The following is a 13319-nucleotide window of genomic DNA, read 5'->3' as shown; positions in this document are numbered from 1 at the left end:
TACGAGAGTTATTTAATTTTTTAATGATTCTTCACCATTGAGAGATAGGGCGAAAAACAATGCATAGCAGGATATCTCAAAGTTATGGATGGATTTGGACGAAACTTGGTGGACAGGTTGGGTGTGTGACAAGGAAGAACTGATTCGATTTTGGTGAAGATCTGAATATGGATTGGGATACGAGAGTTATTTAATTTTTTTATGATTCTTCACCATTGAGACAAGGGTGAAAACAGTACCATAGCACGGTATTTCAAAAAAAAAACATATGGGTGGATTCGGACGAAACTTGGTGGACAGATTGGGTGTTTGACAAGGACAAATCGATTCGATTTTGGGATCAATTTTTTTTACAATTTTAAAACGGATTCATCACAATTGAAAGATGGGCCATAAACTATATGTTATATAACATGATATATCAAAAAGGTGTGGACGGATTATGACAAAACTTGGTGGATGAGTTGGGTAGGTGACCATGCACAAGCCGGTTAAATTTTGGTTCAGGTCCGAATCCAGATCCGACCTATCAGTGGATACAAAACGTAAACTGTTCAACATGGAGGAGGTATGCTCTCTACCGAGTGCCGTTCTTGTTTAATAAATGAAAACTGGTAAAATGGACTATAATATGTACTTTCCATTGCAGTTGTACTATGGTAAACATGAGATAACCTCACTGTTGTTACGTGGTCCTCCTGGTAACTACCTGGTCTTGGTGACCCCCGGACCATGGGACGACCCCGCCAGAAAGATATATGATCTATACGCTTTCGTAATGCAATCAATATGAAAGACACAAACAATTCAGGTCAATAAGCAACCCCACACCAAGGATCCGGATCAATTAATAATATATTCTCAATCCATCAACAACCATCAACAATCAATCACAATATTACTAAGCTTGCCATCTCATATATTTCCCCCCTTTCCCCACTCACGACCCCTCATTAGTCACTGTCCCTCACAATGTCTCTGGGCCCCTCCAGACCAAGGTGAAGGTCGACTTCTCCGCACACGGGCGGTTGAACGGACCCCTGGCTGACGTGCTCCCAAACGTGCACGTCGCGTACCGAGAACAGCTGCTGCAGCACACACCTCCTTGCAAAGCAAAGCGGGCAAAGCAAAGCGCGCGAGGCCCACGGTGCGACCAGTACGCGTCCTTGTAGACGTTGAGGCGAACTGTGCCAGACGCTTGGTTCCGTGCACGAACCCACGGCAACTTGACGCGTAACCGGTAATTACCCCGCGCAGGTAACTCCTCTCGCCAGACGGGCTTTCAAACGCAGCGTTCCCCACGCTGCTCAATATCGACACCGCTCGCGTCGGAGCTGGGCGATGAGCAGAAGATGGCCGCTTTCTCCCGGACCTCGTGTCTTTTTTCTTCTTCTGGTTCACTATCCCGTTTCTGGTCTCCTGTTATCCGGAGCCTCTCTAACCATTTAACCACAACAACCTTTAATAGAATAAACATTAATAAGCAATGACATGAATAGTAATTCACCTAAATCCGGGATCCGTAACACTGTGCAAAGCGAAATAAGGGGTTGAGTAATTGGTTCACTGGTCTTTTTATGTACAAACGTTAATTTATGATTAAGGAACAACTTAAACTTATTAATTGAATGTTATATTTTGAAAACTAATGGGAAACTGAAACTGCAGTTTAGCAGTACTTTACCTCTGAATTCGTCCTGATCGCACATGCGGAGAGAACAGTGAATGATTTTCTTACTCTTGTCTCCCTGTATGGCAGTCGAACAAAATTGAAAATCATTCCAAACAGGAAACTTACTATTTTAAGGACACAAACAACAAGCATGAAGAGCTAATGTAACATGTGAAATAAGGTGGTGTAAAAGGTGCTGCATCAATGGTGGCAATCTTCCCGAAAAAAAAATCTTCACCTTTAAAATCTTTATTTTATTTCGGTTTAATGATACCGTATACTTGAACATTGTATAAGATAAATCACCTTTTTTCACTTTAGCAAACCTGTTTAGCAGTACTTGAACAAAATATTACGGCATTTTCCATCACCACAACCAATCAAATTTGCCGCTCGTAGGCCCCACCCACGTCCTTGTCTCAAGACTCCGTAGGGTAAGGGGTTCTATGACCTCTCGAGTTTTTCATTAGAATCAAGTTAATTTAGCAGGTACATTTTAAAAAGGAAATAAAACTGTTCATTATTTGCATGTCTAAATTAAGTTAACAAGCATTGTTCCACACTTTTATCCCAAAATGCCTCTACGAGTTTCTTTTTCTGCAAATCTGATTGGGATGTATTTTTTTTTTGTATACAAAGTCAAGACTCATGTAAGAGCTAACATATTACACATGAAAACATGCACGGACCCATAAAACCTACAATAAACAAGAAAGAGCGATCAGAGATTGCAGACTCTCGCCAGGATTTGTTTTCAGTGGTTTTTAAGGCTTTTGTTTTAAAACAAATATGGCGGCCGAACCACGTGACCGATGACGTCATCATTTTTTTTTTCTCCACCAATATATTCCTAGATTATGCTCAAGAAATTTCATCTTGATCGGATTAAGTTTTGTACTTGTCAAATTATGATGTCATAATGGAGGCACCTATGACATCATCATTAACAGATGTTATTCCACATGATGTTATTCCACATGGAGAGTTATTTACAATGAGCTACGTCTTAATTTTTTCCATGCAGTACTTTTGGCGATATAGAGGTGCAATTTTTTTTGTTTTTCCATGATGGCGGCCGGAGCACGTCATCGATGACGTCATACTTTTGTTTTTCTCCAATTTATCTCTGGATGACGCTCAAGAAATTTCATCTCAATCGGATGAAGTTTTGCACTTGTCTTATTATGTCATAATGGAGGCACGTATGACATCATCATTAACACATTTTATTCCACATGGAGAGTTCTTTACAATGAGCCATGTCTCAATTTTTTCTATGCAGCGGTTCTGGAGATATAGAGGTGCAAAGTTTTTCGGTTTTTCCAAGATGGTGGCCGTACCACGTGACATATGGCGTTATACTTATTTTAAAATTCTACAGGTGGAGTTGCACCTATGGTGAAAATTTCCTGTCAATCGGACCAGCAGTTACAGAGAAAATCATATTTATTATTTGCCGACAAACAAAAAGAGACAAACAAATGAAAAATCGGTCAGAGACCGAGGACTTGCCGGAATGTACTTCTTTTTTTTTTTTTGCCAACCACTCTCCGCCATCACGGTCATCTCTCCAACTCACAATCCCACGAGATATGCGGAAAGGATGACCCAAAACCAATTATCTTCTTTTTGATTCGTATATAAACATCATTAAAAGTAAATAATGACCTCTGCCAAAGTTCAAACGACATGGGTTTAATCCCTACATGAGAGAATTCCACAAAGCTATTTGGGCGGTGTATAAGCTAACAGATCGCTGTCTCCATCGATCTTGCCAAGGTCGTAACACCTATCAGCTCAAAATCCTTTTAACTGTTGACTTGGTAGTTTTTACAATGAAGGAAACACGTATCGGGAGTACATACGACATAGCGATTGTGAATGTGACAGCTCTGAGGCGTCTTTCACTTTGCATCGCAGTGACGGCGAGCACCAAAATGGCGGTTGTACGATTAAAATCTGGCTTCAAGCCCCCTCACCACCCAAAGCCTTCAACGAGACATATTAACAGGCTCCTCCCCTTCATTCCCGTTCTTCAAAGCAAAGCCGTAAAAATTGTTGTATCACCATTATATATTACAAGCAACGGTACCCGCCCAAAGGGCGGGGCTTCAATTTGACTTTCAATTCAAACGTGTTGGGTGACCTTGAGCTTGACCTTGGTCCTAGAGAGTTAAAAATTGGGCACAGTCTACCAGGGCAAGGCAAATATGTGTGTAAAGTATGGCGATGCTACGTGCAACGATGTAGACGTAGTACTGCGCACAAACAGACAGACTAGAAATCGGTCAGAGACCGAGGACTTGCCGGAATGTACTTTGACAGAGTTATTAGTAAAAAAGCAATTTTTGACCTTCATTTTGACCTTTCAAGGTCACTCAAGGTCAAAGGTCATGGTGCCAAATGAAATGTCGTATGTGACTTCCTATATGTCAGTAACAGTAAGTATATGCATATCTCTTGTACTTTTAGAGTTATAGTGGTTTGAAATATATTTTAAATGAAAACTCGACTACCCCCTGATTTCACGTTTTGGGTGACCTTGAGCTTATTGGGCACAGTCTATTCCAGGGCAAGGCAAATATGTGTGTAAAGTATGGCGATGCTATGTGAAATGATGTAGACGTAGTACTGCGCACAAACAGACAGACAGACAGACAAACCAACCAACCAACATACTTGCCGGAATCTATTCCGCCAAGTAACAAACGGACTCAAATGCTATACCCTTTCCTCTGGCAAGGGTAAAGGAAGCGGGAGACAAGAGGGGAGAGGGAGGAAAACATACAAGCACAACAAGCGTTACGCCTCGGTCCCCCGTCGGTGAAGTGATGCGAGTTGACAAAGTGGAAGACGCAAGGCGGCTATCTTGGATTTTGACGTGGCGACCCAATTTTCAATAGCGTTCTCCCTTGTGCGTAGATACACCCACACGCCAGATTAGAAGTTGGTACTTCGCTTATTTTTCAAGATATTCATCTCACAAGGTTCAGACATACATGGCGGCGGCCATCTTGGATTTTGACGTGGCGACCCAATTTTCAATAGCTTTCCTCCTTATGCTGAGATACACCCACACACCAAATTAGAAGTTGGTACTTCGCTTATTTTTCAAGATATTCATCTCACAAGGTTCAGACATACATGGCGGCGGCCATCTTGGATTTTGACGTGGCGATCCTATTTTAAACAGCGTTCTTCCTTGTGCCTAGATACACCCACACACCAGATTAGAAGTTGGTACTTCGCTTATTTTTCGAGATATTTCGCTCACAAGGTTCAGACATATATATGGTGGCGGCCATCTTTGATTTTGACGTGGCGACCCAATTTTCAATAGCTTTCTTCCTTATGCCGAGATACACCCACACACCAAATTAGAAGTTGGTACTTCGCTTATTTTTCAAGATATTCAGCTCACAAGGTTCAGACATACATGGCATCAGACATACATGGCGGCGGCCATCTTGGATTTTGACGTGGGTTGCACCCACACACCAAATTCGAATGCGGTCCTTCGCTTATGCATGCATGCCCGCATGCACACCCGCACGCACGGACGGACGGAGGGGAAAACCATAGTCCCCCTTTCGCTCCGCTGTGCGACGGGGGACAACAACAGTAGAGAACAGAGACGTCAATAGATCTGTGGAAGAGAGAGAGAGAGGGCCGGCGGGGGAGGAGGGTGGAGGAGGAAGGGGTACACAGTATAAAGCAAATTAACACTACGAGGAATTTCAGGAAATAAGTTGGAGATTGAAAGAGGCGGATTTGGGGTGTTTTAACGGGGGTAGAAAAGATCAAGTTTTTGGATGGTGGTGAACAGCTGTTTTAAAAACCTGGAGGGAGGAGTGGGATTGAAGAGATTGAGGGAGTTTGTTCCAGAGGCAGGAGAAAAGAGGAATGAAAGAGTGAAGGTGAGCAGAGAGTCTTTATTTTGGGAGTTTCACCAGAAGAGGGTTGCTGGCAGATCTTGTGCGTCCTGAAAGAATATTTGGGGGACAGAGCACAGACAGAGCTGGGGGAGTAAGGTTGGAGAGGAGTCGGTAGAAGTCAGAAAGACCACCAACCTGCCTGTGGTGAGTGAGAGAAGGCCTTCAGAGTTAGCTTCATCGTGGGAGATTCCAATGAATCTGAAAGTTTCTCCAGTGTGAAGCCAAGCTTGGTGTGAGGCAGGTGCACCAGCCCAGAGGGGAGAGCAGTATTCCATTGAGCTGCTGCTCAAGTAATACTGCCGTTCCAATAGCAAATGACTTGCTGTCGCTCTCCCAGCCATTTGTTCCATACTTTATATTTGTTCCATACAATGTCCGTTTCATACTTTCATTCTTATTTCTACTTTTCATCCGAATTCTTCAACATCTACAATCACGCAACTCCCCTTAAATTATGAGGCATCCCCAAAATGCACGGGGTTGCCCCAAAAGATCAGCTAGGGTCCATAGGTAAGCTTGGTAGGGGGCTCCTCCTTCTCAATCCACATTTCTTTATCACTCTTTCCCGCTTCCTCGTACTCTGTAGCCGCTGCTAACAATAAATTTGTTTGGGGAACTTGTTGTCCTGGGAGGATCGAGTAAAACTGAAAACGACTGCACCGACAGCATTTGCTCGAGGAGCACAATGGCATTGTTACCATGGAGACTGCTCTTTTGTTAAGTGGTGCTGTGCACTCTGTTCCGTTGGAGTGCTTGCTTGAGCGCTTTGAAACAAGCGAGCCTGCTTCCTAGCGGAACACTTTATACACCTGGTCTCCTCGCGTACTTGCCGATCTTTAGAAATCATGTTGATTGAACTACGTCCTGAAATGTGGATAAAACTGTACAAGAAAATACATTCTATCGGTGAGGAAATGCCGGTGTGGTGGGGGGGGTTGGGAGGGGTGAGAAGCCAAATTCTTAAACCATCTAGAAGCTAGATAAACATATATCTACCTATGCTAGGTTACTTTTCATGGTTACCTGCTTTGAATACCATTTCACCTCACAAACCTCATTTTAAATTCACAGCACAAAGGAAATTGTTGTTGACTTTCGGAAAAAACAAAACTCCCATTCAACCCTCAGTTGTTGTTGTTGTTGTTTAGCCCTTGACAATTCTCTCGAACAAGCATGGAGACAGCCGATCGATCTATCAGGAGCGATCCAGAGATCCTCCACATCCAGGATGGTGTACCCCCCCCCCCCCCCCCCCTTGCCTTCATGAAGTCAGGGACACAACAGAGTTAGAGAGAGGGAATGAGAGAGAAAAAGGGAGAGAGAAACAGACAGACAAGAGAGAAAGGGCCTGGCCTGTCCATGGGGACCGATCAAAACTCTGACCTTGACCATGCTGCCTGGACAAATCCGGGCAGCAGTGAAGAATGTGGAAGATTTTGCCCTCGACTTGCATTGGGGGGTACAACCACCATGAAGAGGCATCTCTGGGTATTCACGATGCTTAAGAAGAAATTGTCACTTCTTTTAAATTTTCAGGCATACATATTTCCAATGACTTTAAGTGGGAGATAAACACCATTAACTGTGTGAAAAGGCTCAGCAACGGTTGTTCTTTCTGAGAAGGTTGAAAAGTTTTGGTGTCGGCCATCTTGTGTTGATGAGGTTATATCGTGCAGTGATGGAGAGTGTCCTTACACTGTCTGTCACTGTTTGGTAATTGGTATGGCAGCTCAACGTGGGATGATTATTGGGTATGATCTACCTTCCATCGAGAGACTGCACTCCAGTCGAGTAGCGAAAAGAGTGAAAACTATCATCCGTGGCCAGTTCTACTCCACCCAGCGCATGACATTTTTGAACTTTTCCGTTCTGGTAACCGTTATCGTTCCATCAAAAGCAACTGTAATCGCGTTCACTGCAGCTTTTACCAAACTGCAAGCCGCACCCTCAATGAACCAAGGCATAAACTCTTTGTATGAGCTTCGAAAACCTGGATAAGGATCATTTAAATTTTTAAACCATGACACTGTCTTATTTCATCACAAAATGCTGTTTTAGGCCTCTCTGCACTCATTGCAATGAATTGATGAATCACACTACAGTGTGTTCCAAAAGGACTCGAACAACTTTGGTTGTTGATATATTTAGAACCACAAATGATACAACGATACATTTTGGTTTATATGATACAGAAACTCAAACTGTTGTGCACATCATCAATACACTTCAATTGAGCTCCGTTTGTCATGATGAGGACATCAAGTTCTTGCCATGTTCGCCTTAGCATGTTTGCGTCCAACTGTGCGCATGCAGTTGTGATCCGAGAACGAAGATCCTGCAGATTAGCCACCTTGGTGTTGTGGACACCTTTGACAAACCCCCACAGAAAAAAAATCAAGGGGGGTTATGTCTGGATGTCTGGTGATCGTGGGAGCAAGGCGGTTGGTCTGTCTCGGCAAATCCAGCGACCTCGAAATTTTTCATTCAGGACAGCTCGAATGACTAAGGCTCTATATGGGGGAGTGACATCCTGTTGAAAAATGATATCGGGTTGCAGGTCTTCAATCTGTGGGAAGGCGAATCCTTCCAACATGTTGAGGTCACTGTATCCTCCGCAAAGAAAAACGGACCCATCAAGTGGTCGTGGAGAAGGCCACAGCACACATTGACCTTTGGACTGTCGGGTATGTGTTCACAGACCATCTGGGGGTTGTCAGAGCCCAAGATCTTCACATTGTGTCTGTTGACCTGCCCTGATACATGAAAACAAGTGTCGTCTGTGAACATGACCTTTTTCAGGTAATCTTCATCATCCTCTACCCAACTGAGGATTTCTAAGGCAAACGCCTTGCATTTTGTTTGAGTTCCTGCATAATCTGCACCTTATATACATAACGTTTCAGTCTTTTATACAAAATCCTGTGTACATTGGTGGTTTGTAGTCCCAGTTCTCTGCATGCAAATCCTGTGTACAGTGCTGGTTGGTCGTCCCAGTTCTCTGCATGCAAATCCTGTGTACAGTGCTGGTTGGTAGTCCCAGTTCTCTGCATGCAAATCCTGTGTACAGTGGTGGTTTGTCGTCCCAGTTCTCTGGATGCAAATCCTGTGTACAGTGGTGGTTTGTAGTCCCAGTTCTCTGGATGAAAATCCTGTGTGCAGTGGTGGTTGGTAGTCTCAGTTCTCTGGATGCAAATCCTGTGTACAGTGGTGGTTGATAGTCCCAGTTCTCTGGATGCAAATCGTGTGTACAGTGGTGGTTGTTAGTCCCAGCTCTCTGGATGTGACACGGATTGATTTTCTTGGACTTAGTTGAAATGATTCACGCACTCGTTCAACGTCTTCTGCGCCTGTGCTTGGTAGACAGGTACTTTCCTGTTTCTGACAACTTCCAGTCTCCTTATCCCCAGATTCCATATCACTCTCTGATACTAGTCCGCAATGGCGGATTCCTTCCATACATTGTATGGAAATTATGCTGAACATGTGTCGGATCTCATCTCTATCTATCTATCTATCTATCTATATATATATACGTATATACTGTATATATATATATATATATATATATATATATATATATATATATATATATATATATATATATATATATATATATCTATATATATAAAGTAGAGTTGGCCTCTATCTATGATCTCTAAGATCTCGAGAACCCGTGGACGGATTTGCGAGCGGAAAGTACTGTTCGACTCGGGATGGTCCCAGGAATGTCACGGAGACATAAACATTTAAAAAATTTCGGGTTTTAAAATTAGCGTATTATTAGCACTAGCAGAAGAGAGAGGGATTCGAAGGGAGGGAGCGCAGCGCTTCTAGCGCTTCTGACTACAGCACACCTTAAAATTAAAAAAACTTCGGGTCTACAATCTCTAAGATCTCGAGAACCCGTGGACGGATTTGCGAGCGGAAAGTACTGTTCGACTCGGGATGGTCCCAGGAATGTCACGGAGACATAAACATTTAAAAAATTTCGGGTTTTAAAATTAGCGTTCCCCTCCCCTCCTCTTCCCCCTCCCCTCCTCCTCCCACTCCCGTGCAAAGCCGGGTACCTCTGCTAGTATATATATATATATATATATATATATATATATATATATATATATATATATATAAAAATATATATAAATATATATATATAAATATATATAAATATATATATATATATAAATATATATAAATATATATAAATATATATGTATATATATAAATATATATAAATATATATGTATATATATAAATATATATATATATATATAAATATATATGTATATATATAAATATATATATATATATATATATATATATATATATATTACATACATATATATATATATATTACATACAAGTCATACATGGCAATAAAGTCCTACATATACTGGAATTCATAAATACATACATTGGAATTAAAGTCGTACATACATGGCAAACGGAATCCATTTCCTGTTCATTGTTCCATTGGGACACAGCCAGGATCTTTTAAAGATCCTCCAGAAATTCCTCCCTGCACATTGTAACAAAGTTTAAAATAAACATTTGTTTTTATAAACATTTACTTTTACTGTTTAATCCTTCAAAAATTCTCAATATTATACAACAGATGCAGACGTATTTCAGATAGAACCAGTCTGCTCTTTCTCTCTGATGAAGGGATAATGCTCGAAACGTCATGTGCACCTCATTCCCCAAGACGTGAACCCACTTTTCGCAACTTTTCCGTTGATTAAATCAAATAACCTTTCATTGCCTCATAACACGGAATGAAGAGCGGACGCGTTTCTATAATTTGGTCACATTGACCTTTGTTTTTCCACAGAGATCTTCGGCTCATGGAGGACCTTGTGCAGGTATCATGTGCAGGACATGGACATCGATAGACATGGTTGTACTTTTACATGAATGCCAAGGACATGGGTGGATAACAGACAAATCCTTGTGGGATGTGCAATTTGAACATGGGTGTCCTAGGACAACGACAACCACCACTTCCAGCACCACCACAATAGACGACAGTTGTACCAAGCTTTCAACATCACCACCAATATGCAATATCACCAAACGACCACTACCGGAATCTGCGTCCTTATTACCAACACATAACTAAATAATTAAATTAAATAAACATACCTTCTCATGACGTCACATTTACACGATACAGGTCGTTAATAGCGACGGTATCGGCACACAATGGCCTGCATGCCCCCGAGAGATACCTGGAAGGAAATGGTATATTTAGCTTCCGACACCTGGAAGCATACTGGACAGCCGGCTTTATTTCATCATCCGAAGAACAGCGTGATCCAAGATGCAGCGCCACCTACTCGGTGTGCAACATGATTAGTAGACGTTTTGCAGGAAAAAAAACCGCGACCGGGAAAGCACGTGACCGCGCGTCCGTTACGTCATGACGGCTGACGTTACGACCGCCGCTCCCAAACGACGTCGGAAGAGGCGTCGAGCGTGTCGCTCGGGACGAGAACGAGGTGAACGGTGGAGTTGGAGCAGTTACCAGGTGAGACGGTAATCCGTGCATTCAGTGTGGTTCTGCAGGGTCAGAGGTCAGGAGGGTTAGGATAAGTAGAAGGTATTCCTTGTGAAAGTACAAAATAACGGGAATGGAATCGGACTCGTGACGTCAATAATCGGACTAAACAGGGACGAGTTATTTAACCCTCTGAGTATGGGATTTGTTTTTGATAAAAAATACCCCCGGTACCATAAAATTGGGTGAATAGGGACAGCAAGGTGAATAGGGACAGCAAGGTGAATAGGGACAGCAAGGTGAATAGGGACAGCAAGGTGAATAGGGACAGCAAGGTGAATAGGGACAGCAAGGTGAATAGGGACAGCAAGGTGAATAGGGACAGCAAGGTGAATAGGGACAGCAAGGTGAATAGGGACAGCAAGGTGAATAGGGACAGCAAGGTGAATAGGGACAGCAAGGTGAATAGGGACAGCAAGGTGAATAGGGACTCAAACTGAAAAAAAGTTCGGAAACTTTTTTCGCTGAAAATTGATAACCATACTGATTAGTTGATATTTGGGTTGAAATTGTTCTCTTGTTTTTAAAAAAGCAACTTATAGTCCCTATTCACCGCATATATGGGTTAAATAGGAATAAATAGGATTGTTATGGCTGTCCCTATTCACCGCATATATGGGTTAAATAGGAATAAATAGGATTGTTATGGCTGTCCCTATTCACCGCATATATGGGTTAAATAGGAATAAATAGGATTTTTATGGCTGTCCCTATTCACCGCATATATGGGTTAAATAGGATTTTTATGGCTGTCCCTATTCACCCCGTTTTACGGACAGTCACTAATACAAACAAATAATAATCAAGAAATTGGGACAGTTTGGAGAAACTTTTTATCCCATATTTTTTTTCATTGGCACCGTGGTTTATATTATGGGTGCATATTATGTGCATTCATCTGAGCTATCAATTTAGCAATAAGTTGGAAACTCAGGATTGTTTATTGATTATTATTTTTTTGTATTAGTGACTGTCCCTATTCACCCGTAAAACGGGGTGAATAGGGACAGCCATAAAAATCCTATTTATTCCTATTTAACCCATATATGGGATTAATAGGGGCAGCCATAAAAATCCTATTTATTCCTATTTAACCCATATATGGGATTAATAGGGGCAGCCATAAAAATCCTATTTATTCCTATTTAACCCATATATGGGATTAATAGGGGCAGCCATAAAAATCCTATTTATTCCTATTTAACCCATATATGGGGTTAATAGGGATTATAAGTTGCTTTTTAAAAAAACAAGAGAACACTTTCAAGCCAAATATCAACAAATCAGTATGGTTATCAATTTTCAGCGAAAAACGTTTCCGAACTTTTTTTCAGTTTGAGTCCCTATTCACCTTGCTGTCCATATTCACCCCATTTTACGGTACGGGATTAGTTTGGCATTTTGGCACGGGAATGCAACCACGTACTTTTTTTTTTTTTTTTTTTTGTATACAGAGTCGAGGCTCGTGAAAGAGCTAACATTTATCAAACAAACAAGCAAACAAAGTATATAAAAAGGGGAGCGGTCGACAAGATGGGGAGAGAAGGGGGGGGAAGCACACAAACACAACATTTGAGAGCAGGGACATCGGGAGATGTGTGGGAGGAAGAGGGCCTGGGGGAGGGGGGGAGGCAGGATAGGTATAAAACGCAAGGACACAAAGGACTTCCAGGAAAGAAGACAAAAGTCACCTCAAAAAAGTGGATTTGGGGTGAAATTAGCGGGGGTAGAAAAGATCAAGGTTTTGGGTGGGGGAAGATAAGAGATGGTGGTGAACAGCTGTTTTAAAGACCTGGAGGGGGGAGTGGGATTGAAGAGAGTGAGGGAGTTTGTTCCAGAGGCAGGAGAAAAGAGGAATGAAAGAGTGAAGGTGAGCAGAGAGTCTTGATTTTGGCAGTTTAACCATAAGAGGGTTGCAGGCAGATCTTGTGCGACCTGTAGGAATATTTGGGGGACAGAGCCCAGAGAGAGCTGGGGGAGCAAGGCCGGAGAGGAGTCGGTAGAAGACGGAAAGACCACCAACCTGCCTGCGGTGATTAAGTGAAAGGCCCTCGGAGATAGCGTCATCGCGGGAGATTCCAATGATTCTGAAAACGATCTGACGACGATCGTACTGACGATCTATTTATAGGTATAGTCGATGACGTGTAGTGAC

The 13319-nt window shown here is 42.2% G+C and overlaps 1 protein-coding gene across 1 annotated transcript in view; it reads left to right on the top strand.

Annotated features, from left to right (window-relative positions):
- The first annotated feature begins 11056 nt into the window (after positions 1 to 11056).
- Positions 11057 to 13319, top strand: part of LOC137417630 (NACHT, LRR and PYD domains-containing protein 12) — a 130352-nt gene continuing 128089 nt past the window's right edge. Inside the window, exon 1 of the mRNA XM_068103541.2 lies at positions 11057 to 11134. The gene's annotated coding sequence lies outside the window, so the exon portion shown is untranslated. The remainder of the gene's footprint in view (positions 11135 to 13319) is intronic.

The sequence above is a fragment of the Myxine glutinosa genome, chromosome 1 (genome assembly GCF_964187855.1).
Source record: "Myxine glutinosa chromosome 1, kmMyxGlut1.1, whole genome shotgun sequence".
NCBI classification, from domain to species: Eukaryota; Metazoa; Chordata; class Myxini; order Myxiniformes; family Myxinidae; genus Myxine; species Myxine glutinosa.
The sequence above is the reverse complement of the archived record's forward strand: the minus strand, read 5'-3'. Positions and strand labels throughout refer to the sequence as shown.